This window comes from Ixodes scapularis, unplaced genomic scaffold (genome assembly GCF_016920785.2).
Source record: "Ixodes scapularis isolate PalLabHiFi unplaced genomic scaffold, ASM1692078v2 PGA_scaffold2__306_contigs__length_199485367, whole genome shotgun sequence".
Lineage (NCBI taxonomy): Eukaryota > Metazoa > Arthropoda > Arachnida > Ixodida > Ixodidae > Ixodes > Ixodes scapularis.
The window spans coordinates 170,708,065-170,721,731 of NW_024609857.1; the positions used below are offsets into that span (position 1 = coordinate 170,708,065).

Genomic DNA, 13,667 nt, shown 5'->3' on the forward strand with positions numbered 1-13,667 from the left:
TTGTTACCTATTTTCAAAACAACGATCTCAGTTGGCTACAGGCTGATAAGGAGGGAGGATTTGTTGTGCTACCCCGGAACCTACTGAACACTAAGGCTGACGATGCGATTAAGAACTTCGAGATTACCAATCTTAAAGACCGACCAACGAACCCATTTTCCGCAAGGTAGGAAAATGGCCCTCGCGCCCTTCTCTTTTCATGCTCTCCCAAAAATCACGTGACGGCAGGGGATCGTTTTGTGTCGGCTTTTTCCGTAGGGATAATCCTCAAAAACCGCGAAATGAGCGGCTAGCCGCGAGCGCAACAACGACCTTGAGACGTCCGGGTGTCTTCCCTCGTTGACGCAGGCACGCTCAATCCGCGAGATTGAGGAAGCCAGCGCGACCGAACGCTTTTTCCCATGAGCTGCAGGTCCGAGACCGCTCGGTCGGTGGAGATCGAGGGGTCTTGGTATGCTGTGTTCGTTCCAGCAGCCGCTTTCTGGCATCGCGCTGCTGCTGGAACCATTCCCGTGTCTGCACAAGGATTGGCTTGCGCAATAAAGGGTTCAGGTCGTTGATAATACTTTTATTTTCTAAACTTATAGATCAAGTGGCTTTCCCTAATCTCTTCTGTTCGAGGCGGGGTTTGGGCCGCACGTCCGGAAGCTTCCTGGCTCGTTACGACGTCCATTCCCCGAAGTGAAGAACCCAGGGGTCCAGTGGAGGTGGGAGACTTGGTAACGTAACGAACGGTTTAATTACATGGTAGCGATACAGTCGTCAAATCCGAGAGAACAACGGAGCAGCCTCGCGCTCCGCCTTATATAGGGTCCGTTTCTCCCTCACTCTCCGCCAGGGCAGCCAGTGCGATGCAGGAACCCGCCGTCAAGTGCGACGCAGAAAAGTCCGCCGTCCAGTGCGACGTAGCCAAAGTTCTCCGCAGTTAGGCCATGCCTCTCTCCCTTTTCCGAGCGCACCAACCACCACGCACACACACACACGTCCCGCCAACGTCACGGACGCGTTGAGACTTGTTGCCGCAGGCCCCGTCACGCAGGCGACGGTCCCAGACTCGTCGGGACTCGTTTCGCGCAGGCCCCGACAAGCGGGCGACGGTCCCGGACTCGTCTTGACTCGTTTCCGCAGCGTTGAAACTCGGAAGAAGGTCGCCGAAGGTTCCATTCTTAACAGCCCCTCCGGGGCCAGGGAAACCTCGAATGGCCGGTGATACTATCGCTGGCCTGAAGAGGTGGGCTTGGAGTAGGCCTTGAGAAGATGCTGCAAGCACTAAGCAAACTCCCAAACCTCTCACAACGGAGGCATCAGCGGAAACGTTCCCCCACAACACCACGCCACACCGCAGTCAAACGCTCGGAATCCGCCAGAGACCCGCCAGACTGGATTACGGATTACCAAAATTTGCCAAAACAATGCAATTTAAAACCTTAGGACAACTTCGGGTATCGAGACCCGCTGTCGCCAAAGCAAAACTCATTTTTCCAACGAGGTCACTATGAACAAAATACAAGACAAAAAACTCTTCGCAATTTGTGAGGTCCTTTTGGGGTTTTAACGAAGTGCCCCCACTTAGATCCTCATTCCCGTGGATGACGAAAACCTCTGAGATCATTCCTACTCTTTTTGGTGATATCAGAAAAATCTGCTCAACCCATCGGCATTGCCGTTAAATTTGCCTTTCCTCTTTCTTACGCTGAAGTCATAGTGATCGATTTTCACGTGATTTCTAGACGTGAAAATGCGGTCCTTATAGCGCCGATGAAACAATCCGCCTTTTTCATGCCCCGTCACATTGGTCCTGGCAATCTCCTGAGCTGTACCGCGAAACCCTGACACACTAGGGTCGCTCTTCTGCTCGACTGTCAAAGACACTTTGTCTACTCGTAACGGAGGACCAAAGTTACGTGACGCCGGAGCTACGAGAGATCCTTTAATGATCCCGTCTTCCTCCGCCTTTTTCGCCGGCGCGTTGGGACGGCGTACGCTTTCTAGTGCTACGAGGTCGGGCTGCTCTACAACCCGGACCCCCTCATCCCGTTTCTCTGCCTCCAACTCTGGGAGTGCTTGCTCCCCGTCAGCTGTCTTTCGCTCTGGATCACTCGTTAACAAAGGGGCGAGCTGACGCGATTTGGACCTCGTACACGACTGAACGAGTCCTTCTCCCAGTTGTTGACCCCTTTCGCGCAGCAGGAAATCTGACCGGTTAGAAAACAAATAGGGATACTCCAACGGGACTGTTTGCGAGACAGCCGCCTCTGTCACTAGCTCTCCGAACGGGCCAGTTATCCTTACTCTCGCCATAGGCAGACACACACTGTGCTTCTCGAGCAGCTGCTTGATCCAAACTACCTTTCCAGTAAAGTCGGATGTCGTCACATAAGACGGATGAACAACGTCCATCGTCGCTGCACTGTCACGAAGCACCCTGCACGGCTTTCCGTTTACCTGGAGCACGTGAAGATAGGGACGAAGAAGCTCCAGGTCCCCGTCACTACCGCTCACGTACGAGAACACAACCCGCGGTTTGTTACACCTGGCCGCTGTGTGTCCCGGCTCCTGACAGTTGTAGCACAGGAACGGCTTCCTTGCCTCGAACTGCCCTTTTTGGCTTTTCCGTGCCTCGTCTCCGTTCGAGGGATTTCCGTTCGAGGGATCTCCGCTCGAGGGATCTCCGCTCTTTTCTGGGACCTTTTGTCCTGTTTCTGGCTTCTCGGGCCTTTTTTCTCGCGAGCCGTTTCCCTGTTGGAAGGGCTTGCGCTGATCGCTCCGGCCGGGTTCGCTGTCCTCTCCGCTCAGCTTTCTACGCGTTGCGTACTCTTCGGCTAGCTCAGCCGCCCTTTCGACAGAGTCGACTCCCACCCTATCCTGCACCCAGAGCTTGACTGACTGCGGAATGCCACGAAAGAACTGTTCGAGGCACACACACTCGACTACCTTGTCGCGGCTTTCGTACACTTCCTCGCTCTTCAACCATTCTATCAAGTTGGTTTTAAGCGCGTACGCGAATTCCGAGTAGCCCTCGCTGCTCTTTTTGGATGCGTTTCTAAACCTTTGACGGAACGCCTCGGCAGAAAGGCGATACCGCTTCAAAAGGCTCGACTTCACCTTGTCGTAGTCGTCCGCGTCTATAGTACTAAGGCGCGCGACAACCTCTGCAGCCTCACAGGGCAACAAAGTCAAAAGCCGTTGCGGCCACGTTTCTGGGGCGAAGCTCAACTTCTCACATGTCCTCTCAAAGTTAACTAAGAATAGGCCCACGTCTTCCCCAACTTTAAACGGCTGCAGGAGCTTCTTCATTTGATACGACTCGGCCTCACTTGCTCGTACCGGAGCCCCAACTCTACTGTTCTGCGAGTTTAATCGCTGTTGTTCAATTTCGAGCTCTAGCCTTTTTAGCGCTCGTTCCTCTGCCGCTGCAGCCTGCGCTCGTTCCTCTCTCGCTGCAGCCAGCTCCTGTTCTCGTTCCTCTTTCGCTGCAGCTTGCGCTCGTTCTCGTTCCTCTTTCGCTGCAGCCTGCTCCTGTTCTCGTTCCTCTTTCGCTGCAGCCTCACTTTTAGCGTTCTGAAGTAATTCCCACGCAATTTTAATATCCTCTGCTTCCGCGCTCTCTGAAATTGCTTTACTGATCTCAGATTTCTTCATCTTTTGCTCCACCTCCACACCCAATTCTTCACATAAACAGAGTAAATCTGTTCTCAGTAACCTCATTAGATCCATGATCGCTGCTCTTTAGCTTTGGCTTTGCTATAAAACTTGTCGCGAGGTTGTACACAAACCTAGCGCACGAGTCAAACACTAAGGATTCCCAGCAGTTCAAAATTAATTACCCATAATCTGAAGCCTGGCGAATCTCAAAGCAAAGTCCAAACGCTCACCCACAGATGTAGCACGATGTCGCATGGTCCGATCCCAACTGCTGCCAACCAGTTGTTCGAGGCGGGGTTTGGGCCGCACGTCCGGAAGCTTCCTGGCTCGTTACGACGTCCATTCCCCGAAGTGAAGAACCCAGGGGTCCAGTGGAGGTGGGAGACTTGGTAACGTAACGAACGGTTTAATTACATGGTAGCGATACAGTCGTCAAATCCGAGAGAACAACGGAGCAGCCTCGCGCTCCGCCTTATATAGGGTCCGTTTCTCCCTCACTCTCCGCCAGGGCAGCCAGTGCGATGCAGGAACCCGCCGTCAAGTGCGACGCAGAAAAGTCCGCCGTCCAGTGCGACGTAGCCAAAGTTCTCCGCAGTTAGGCCATGCCTCTCTCCCTTTTCCGAGCGCACCAACCACCACGCACACACACACACGTCCCGCCAACGTCACGGACGCGTTGAGACTTGTTGCCGCAGGCCCCGTCACGCAGGCGACGGTCCCAGACTCGTCGGGACTCGTTTCGCGCAGGCCCCGACAAGCGGGCGACGGTCCCGGACTCGTCTTGACTCGTTTCCGCAGCGTTGAAACTCGGAAGAAGGTCGCCGAAGGTTCCATTCTTAACACTTCATTACTGTTTGAAACACATCTCCTCTCATAGGTTGTTCATCCCATTTTGGACTCTTTTGCGTATTTATTCGTCCTTACCTCTACTTGATGACTGTGTGATAACTTGATAAAGACCTTTAAATATTAGCGCGCGCTTGCGCGATCAACGCTGTCCCGGATTTACCCGAAATTGGAAAGATTGGCGTCAGGAGGAGTTGAAGAAGCAAACCGAAAGCTTGCTTCTAATGAAGATGGCACAATCGTAAGATAGGTCTTTGCTTCACTTTCCTCCACAACACCCCATCGTTTGCACTATCGCAACTTCTCAGTAACATAGCTGTATACCACATTTTACTCATGGTTACTATAGATGTGGCCCCTTAGGCTTTCCCGTTATGAGCGAGTCGACTTTTTAACGACCGACGACTCTCCTGAGTGAGAATAAATATTATCACCTTCCCACAACATCCACCCCTTTCTCCCCCCTCCCTTTCCCGAGTTGGGGAGATATCAGGCCACTCCAGGAAGCAGCCTGCAGACTGCGCTTTTCGGCTGCTCATTCTCAACACATTCGAACGTGGAAGTAAACACATCGCATGAACGACGCCCAGTTGATTTGCAACCTAAATAATGTGGCTGTATACTGTTGGGACCCAATGAATTTCATCATCAATCATTATTTGTTATGATTTCATGGTGAAAGTGTGTTCGTTGTGATGTCACAAAAGTGATCGATTCAAAGTTTTGTTGAAATACTCGCTCCTGTGGCGCTCTTGTGCGTAAGGTCAAAGCACCCGAGGCAGTGCGTAATACTTTTCAACTGTCGTTGACGATAAAACATTTGTGGGAAGTGCGCAAAAATTGTTTACGCACTTCCCACAAAATTGTTAAAATCAGCTTGCTAAAACCGTTGCTTCCCCCCCCCCCCCTCCTCTCTCTCTCTCTTCCTTTTTTTTTTTTTCGCGCCACTGCAAAAAATAGCGGCCGAGCAACGAAATTCTATCAAAACCTTGCTTCTTAAAGAAAGGACACCATGGGCTATAGGGTACCGAATCTGCCAGGGAGTTTGTAGAAATAAAGGGCGACCATTGAATCTAGCCTTCTGCACATCATGCCCGGGATATTTCCATTTTCCTTCCACGCGATTAGAAGGCAAGACGCTGGGGGAATTTGTGTGCACTAACATGCTACTTCTAAAAGAAAGTACCATATTTCTTGTGCATGTCAATCTACATGTAAATAGTTGAATCAGTGTGCACAAACATTCCCGGCCTGGAGGATGAAATGGAAGCATAGCGGAAAGCAGCTTGCTGGAAATATAAGTCTCTATTGCATTGCACTGGTGTGAAAAATTATTACGTATTTTTGTTTTATTTTTGTGCGAAAATAAAAACAGCGTTTAGAAACCGAACACTGTGTGTTTCGAGGTGCGCCGAAAGGACATAGAAAACCGGGACAACCTGAACAATACGAGGCGCCTTGCGTCACTCAGCTTTTCCTGGTTTCTTGTTTTTCCGGAGCCTTTCAAAAGGGGATGAAAAATTATGAACCGATTGACCCGACTTGCCACATTAGAGCAGTTCATTTTCATTACGACAGGCTCTCTTAGAGCGTCCTGCATAGTTCAGCTTGTACTGGTCCGTTTTTATTTTCGGTTCTTTTCAAAATGTGAGCTCTAAGCTACTGGACCAACCTACAACATTCAAAATTTACGGAAGCGGAGAAGTGGTTGGGAGGGCCAAGCGGGCAAGGGTTGCACGCCCCTCGAACCACCGTCCGTTACCTTTGCTTAGCGGCTGGGCCTTGCGAGCGGAATGCGAGCTTGCTCGAGTAACTTGGATCCGTTCAGAAGATAATCCCCTCTAAACAACCATCTCCGCCGCCTGGGAAGAATTAACGTAAGTGGGCGAACGAGACGCCTGTGGGTTTTGCGTCACGCCTGCATTTCAAGGGTCAGACTTACTGGTTCCCGACACCAGCACGATTGACGGCACCGCCCGCGTCTTTGAGTGTATATTGATACGGAGAAGGAGAAGAGCGCGACGGCCCGCGGCCGTAGTGCGTTAATTCTGGCTCGCACTCTGGCGGGCAATCAGATTAAAAAACTACCGCTGAGAACCATCCCGTGTACATACTCGAAAACATGATAAGCATCGAATGGGAGTGAACGTAAACGTATAATAATCCGATACAAAGTTTCACTTGATTCCTAAACGAATAATGCCATAGCCAAGTACACCCTCACATCAAATTGTTAGACAGAATTGAAGAGAAGATTGTGTGTTTTTTAAAAGAGATTTCGGCCCCCTTCTATCCAGTCCGCTTTTCTATAGGCCCCAAATAACGTGGGCGAATCTTTCCTTTTGTTGCATTTCCACTTCTCCGCTTCCGCAGTTAATGAATGTGGTAGTTTGGTCCAGTGGCTTAGAGCCCACGTTTTGAAAGGAACCGAAAATAAAAACGGACCAGTACAAGCTGGACTATGCAAGACGCTTGAAGACAGCCTGTCGCAATGGAAATGAACTGCTCTAATGTGGTAAGTCGGGTCAGTCCATAATTTCCATCCCCTTTTGAAAGGCTCCGAACAAACAAGGAACCAGGATAAGCTCTGGTTGTCCCGGTTTTTTATGTCCTTTCGGCGCTCCTCAAAAAGGACAGGGTTCGGTTTCTAAACGCTGTTTTTATTTTGGCACGGAAATAAGACAAACATACGCAATAATTCTTCACACCAGTGCAATGCAACAGAGACTTCTATTTTCAGCAAGCTGCTTTCCGCCATGCTTCCATGTCATCCTCCAGGCCGCGAATGTTTGTGCACAGTGATTAAACTATTTACATCTAAATTGACATGCACAATAAATCTGGTAATTTCTTTTAGAAGCAGCATGTTAGTGCACATGAATTCTCCCAGCGTCTTGCCTTCGAATCGCGTGGAAGGAAAATGGAAATATCCCGGGCATGATTTGTGCAGAAGGGTAGGTTCAATGGTCGCCTAATATTTCTACAAACTCCCTGGGAGATTCACTACCATATAGCCTACTGTCCTTTTTCCAAGAAGCGAGGTTTTGATGGAATTTTGTTGCTCGGCCGCTATCTTTTGTAGTGGCGCGAAAAAGAGAGAGAGAGAGAGAGAGGAAAGCAACGGTTTTAGCGAGCTGATTTTTTTTATTATTTTTTTTCAGCCATTGCGATATTTTGTTGTCTTTCGGTATGCTTTTGTGGTGTAAAAATTTTACGCACTTCCCACAAATATTTCATCGTCAACGACAGTTTTAAAGTATTACGCACTGCCTCGGGTGCGTTGACCTTGCGCACTAGAGCGTCACAGGAGCGCATATTTCCGCAAAATAAATACGAGGACCTATTTCTACCTTTGAATCGACCACTTTTGTGGCATCACGACGAACGCACTTTCACCATGAAGTCGTAACAAAAAATGATTGGGGATGAAATTGATTGGGCCCCAACAGTAGAGCCACATTATTTAGGTTGCAAATAAACTGGGCGTCGTTCATGCAATGTGTTTACTTCTAGTTCGAATATGTTGAGAATGAGTAGGCGAAAAGCGCAGTCTGCAGGCTGCTTGCTGGAGTGGCCTGATATTTCCCCAACTCGGGAAAGGGAGGGGAGGGGGGGGGAGGTGAGAAAGGTGTGGATGTTGTGGGAAGGTGATAATATTTATTCTCACTCAGGAGAGTCGCCGGTCGTTAAAAAGTCGACTCGCTGATACCGGGAAAGCCTGTGGGGCCACATCTATAGTAACCATCAGCAAAATGTGGTTACAGCTATGTCACTGAGAAGTTGCGATAGTGCAAACGATGGGGCGCTGTGGAGGCAGGTGAAGCATAGACCGATCTTACGATTGTGCCATCTTCATTAGAAGCAAGAATTACGGTTTGCTTCTTCAACTCCTCCTGACGCCAATCTTTCCAATTTTGAATAAATCCGGGACAGCGTTGATCGTGCAAGCCCGCGCCAATATTTAAAGGTCTTTGTCAAGTTATAAAACAGTCATCAAGTAGAGGTAAGGACGAATAAATACGTAAAAGAGTCCAAAATGGGAGGAACAACATACGAGAGGAGATGTGTTTCAAACAGTAATGAAGAGATTAGGAAAAGCCACTTGATTTATAAGTTTAGAAAACAAAAGTATTATCAACGACCTGAACCCTTTATTGCGCAAGCCAATCCTTGTGCAGAGACGAAAATGGTTTTAGCAGCCGCGCGATGCCAGAGAGCGGCTGCTGGAACGAACACAGCATACCACGACCTCTCGATCTCCACCGACCGAGCGGCCTCAGACCTGCAGCTCATGCGAAAAAGCGTTCGGTCGCGCTGGCTTCCCCAATCTCGCGGATTGAGCGTGCCCGCGTCAACGAGGGAAGACACCTGGATGTCTCAAGGTCGTTGTTGCGCTCGCAGCTAGCCGCTCATTTCGCGGTTTTTGAGGATTATCCCTACAGAAAAAGCCGACACAAAACGAGCCCCTGCCGTCACGTGATTTTTGGGAGAGGGTGAAAAGAGGAGGGCGCGAGGGCCATTTTCCTACCTTGCGGAAAATGGTTTCGTTGGTCGGTCTTCAAGCCAAAAAGGGTCAAATGTGCGGCAGCCAAGTTGTGCAAAGAATTACAACTGTCCAAGCTGGAAAAAGAAATTGGAAAGACCACGAAAGGTAATCTTGATGTATTCTTTTCTGTTAAGACAGATAAAGTGAATGCACCCCTGCGGACTATCGTTACCGAGAAGGGGGCGTGGCAGAGACAAGTCAGTCGATTCCTGCAAGAGAACTTAAGTCGGTTAGAGACCTGTGATCATTTTTGGTGCGCGATTCGCAGAGTGTCATAGATTACCTTAGAAGTGGTGCAGTCACAGATGTGGGGGGCTTTTCCACAGATGCTGAGGATCTTTTTTATTCAATCCCTCATTGCGCTCTATTTGTCTCGGTGCATGAATGTATTGAAAGAAATGGCGAGATTGGCTTCCAGAACGCTAGCGGTGTGTGTACTGATGGGTTTTTACAGCTGCTCAAGTTTTATCTGGAGTCGACTTTTATCCTATTTAACGGTAAAGTTTACGTTCAGAAAAAGGGGATTTGTATCGGTTCGTCTGTGGCGCCTCTGCTTTGTGACATTTTTTTAGCCAAGTGCGATAGGGCCATTTCGGAAAAACTGGAAGTGTTTCGTTACGTGGATGAGCTTTTTGGTTTTGTTTATTAGGTTGGACGGCATATGTGAGGCAGAGGTCGTGAGGTCTGTTTTAGAAGTTTTCGCACATCATTCGGAGAAGCTCACTTTCACTCACGAACTTCAGGATGAGGCTTACCTACAGATTTTGGATTGGAGGTTAGAATTCATTGCTAAACACGTTTGCTAATCTTATCACCCACGCTCAAAGGAGGGTCTTCCCTATGATTCATCGCACTCTAAGCTGGTCGAGAGAAGCGTTGCCTCGTCTTGCCTACCAGCTGCACTCGAGAAGTCATGTCATCATGTGGTTAACGATAGTTTTTCCCGGCAGGTTGAGAGACTGACAGTGGCAGGTTTTCCAACTTCGGTTTTATTGAGCGTTGCGGAGGGGTTGTTAAAGAAACTCAAGAGGGAACCCCGTCCCCGGAGGAAAAGGCCAAATAAGAGACCGCTCGTAATACCGTATCTCCATAAAATTTCACACAACTTGAAAAAAGTTGCCTTGAGGTACGATGTGCCATTGGTGTTTTCCGCTCCGTGTAAGCTGGCGCAACTATGCGCGAGAGTTGCCGATAAGAAAAACAAAGGCCCGCTTGCTCGGTGAAGCATGAGAATCAATATGTTGTTTGCAAGGTGGGAGTTGTGTACGATTCCACTAACGTGTGGGAAAGCCTCCATCGGTCAGACGGGCCGATGTGTTAATCACAGACTGCGGGAGCATGACTTTTGGTTGCGATCAGGGGTGGGAGCTGTAAGGGGGCATCTGTCATTGCATTGTCATGGATGTGGGTGTGAACCTATCTTTAGTAAGACTGGTATCATTGGCAATGGAAGGGACAGAGTGAATAGAAAAATTTTAGAGGCGCATGCGATCATCAAAGCAGGCGCGAACTGCGTAAGCCAAACGTCACTGGGCTTGAGTAGCAAAGAGATTGTTTTATTGGACACGTGGTGAATGTATCATGTGACGTGGGCGGAGTTGCTTTTTTTTTTTTTTCGTGTGATTAAATTTCAGTTGAGAGTCAGCGCTTGTTCTGTTTGCACTTCCTTTAGTCCCCGTTTACTGTGCGCTGTTTGCCTTTTCGTCAGTATGAACGAACTAACCCACATCGCCATCCTTATTCAGAGATTAAAGGTCTGGCAAAACGTTACAATGAAAATCTCGAAGCCGTCCTGACCCAGATTGGTGACCTTATCGGTGAGCCGATAGCGCACTCCGACGTTGAAGCGTGTCATCGAGTTTCGCTGTGGAAACTAACATTGTCACCGAGCTTGGGTCCCTTCGTAAACGCAATGCTGTACTTATAGGATATGCATGTGTTAAAATGGGTATAACAATTTTTATTGAAATTCGCATAAGAAACACGGTGAATTGTTTCTATTTCCGTTCGGTAACAGATTTCGCGTGAACTTCTGGAAACGCATACTCAAATGACGGATGACTTCAAAATGCCAACAGTGAGAAATAACAATCTAAGGCTATTTCCTGACGTTCTCAGTACAGTAGGTTTTGTATCTGGTATGCGGGACGAAAAAATAACGAAGCATATCAACCTGGAATATGCGAGAAAATATGTGTGAGGCAAAACAAGAATGTGTGACAATCATACATTTTTTTGTAAAATCGGCATGGAGAGATCAAGACGATGTTTTACCGCATTCCAGAAGTGACGACATTCAAGATGGCTGTGCCCTTGTAGAAAAGATGTATTAGCCGCCATCGGCGTGTTTCGATAAGTTTTGTTTTGTTTTGAGATAAAAATCTTGACTTTATCTTGGTGAATAAATTATTCCTTTGCCAATGACATTGTAATGTAAATACCCTGCAACATTCGATTCTTTCGCCGCAATTAAATAACATCCTAAGCTCAAATGGTTGCATAAATGTGATCCAGTCTCCCACTAGAATAAATATTTCCTCCTCAAGCACCCATGATCTTTTTATCACAAATGTTTGTGAAGATGTTTATGACGCTGGTACAATCACTAGTAACATTAATGATCACATCCCCATATATATATATATATATATATATATATATATATATATATATATTGTGAGGCAATGATGTGCAGGTTTAATCAGATGATCGGAGGATTGTAGATGACGGTCAGTGCCGCAGCGCAGCCAGGCGAAGTCGGTCTGAATCGAATCGCGCGGGCACTCTGCGGCCAACACTTGAGCGCGCCACTCTCGCCACGTCGTCGTCTTTCCAAACAGTTAAACTCCCGGTGAGGAAAGTGCCGGACCGCCGGCACGTGTGTTTATGGTGCTTGGCGGTAGTAGGGCTTGATGCGTGCGACGTGCACTATGTCGGTTGATCTTGAACGCTGATCACGAGGGGCCGAAACTGGAGCAACTTCGTAGTTGGTGGACGAGAGGCGTCGTAAGATCCTGAAGGGGCCAGTGAAGCGTTTTAGAAGTTTCTCGCTCTTCGCAGGAGATCGTAGAGGCGTCCAGAGGAGAACTTCGTCGCCTACTTGGTACGCGACATCAGTGTGGGTTTCGGCATGACGAAGGGTTTGATGTTGCTGCGTCTGTAGTGTATGAATCCTGGACAGTTGTCTTGCTTCCTCTGTGCGGTAGAGAACTTCGTCGGTGTGGTCGTCATGTGCAGCGTCATCAACATAGGGTAAAACGGTATCCAAGGTTGAGAGTGGCTCTCTTGCGTATAAGAGGTAGAAAGGGGAGTATTCTGTGGTGGCTTGGCGGCTGGTGTTATAGGCGTACGTGACGTATCGAAGAATGACGTCCCAATTTTTGTGATCGTCTGCGACGTACATGGAGATCATGTGAGCTAGAGTCTGATTGAAACGTTCGGTGAAGCCATTTGTTTGTGGATGATACGCACTCGTGATGTTGTGCACGGACTTAGTGAGACGGAGGAGTTCTTGAAGCAAGTGAGCTAAGAATGGAGTACCGCGGTCTGTGACTATGTACTGAGGGGCACCGTGACGAAGCACGATGGAGTGCAGGAAGAAGGTAGCTACTTCGCAGGCTGTGGCGGCTTGCACGGCTTTTGTTTCGGCATAGCGTGTGAAGTAGTCGACGACGACGATTACCCAACGGTTATTTGAGGTCGAGAGTGGAAATGGGCCAAGAAAGTCAATACCAATGCGTTCGAACGGGCGGTTAGGGGGAGGGATGGGCCGTAGTGCTCCTGCCGGTTTCGTTGTAGGCTTTTTCTTGGTCTGGCATAGGTGACACGCGCGAACATATCGCGTGATGGTGCGTTGCATTCCGTTCCAGAAGTATTTTCCCCGAATTTTGAAATATGTTTTGGAGAACCTGAGGTGTCCGGCTGTAGGGTCGTCGTGGTGGATTCGAATGAGTTCTTTCTGAAGATGACGTGGCACGACGAGCAGCCACGGTCGTCCTTGGGGATCATAGTTGCGTCTGTAAAGAACACCCTCACGAAGAGTGAATAGGCGAGCGCGGCGCTCTGTACGACGGGTTGGGAATCGCAGAGTGTCGTGGAGGGTGTCAATAATAGGTTTCAAGAACGCATCGGACAGCTGTGCCGATCGTATGTCGACATTGTCGAGGACTGCTGCTGGGTCTGCTGGGCCGATGCGTGATGGGAGTATAGGATCGGTGGGAAGTGGACATCGGGACAAACCGTCAGCGTCGAGATGGCGTTTACCTGATTTGTAGACAACCGTGAAAGTGTAGTGTTGAAGCTTTAATGACCACCGTCCAAGACGGCCCATTGGATCGTTGAGGCTTGCTAGCCAGCAGAGGGCATGGTGGTCAGTCACAATGCGGAATGGTGAACCATATAGGTAGGGGCGGAACTTTGTAATTGCCCATATAGCCGCTAAACATTCTTTTTCAGTCGTTGAGAAATTTCGTTCAGAGGTAGTCAAAGTTCTACTGGCATATGCTATTACTCGCTGCTCATTTCGAATGGTCTGGGCCAAAACTGCTCCCACACCGTGACCGCTGGCGTCTGTTCTTATTTCTGTATCTGCGCCTTCGACGAAATGTCCAAGGATGGGGGCAGAGGTCAA

At 48.9% G+C, this 13,667-nt stretch overlaps 1 pseudogene; it reads right to left on the reverse strand.

Moving 5' to 3' along the window:
* Nucleotides 1-1,614: 1,614 nt before the first annotated feature.
* LOC120848094 lies at nt 1,615-3,390 on the reverse strand (annotated as a pseudogene).
* Nucleotides 3,391-13,667: the final 10,277 nt, after the last annotated feature.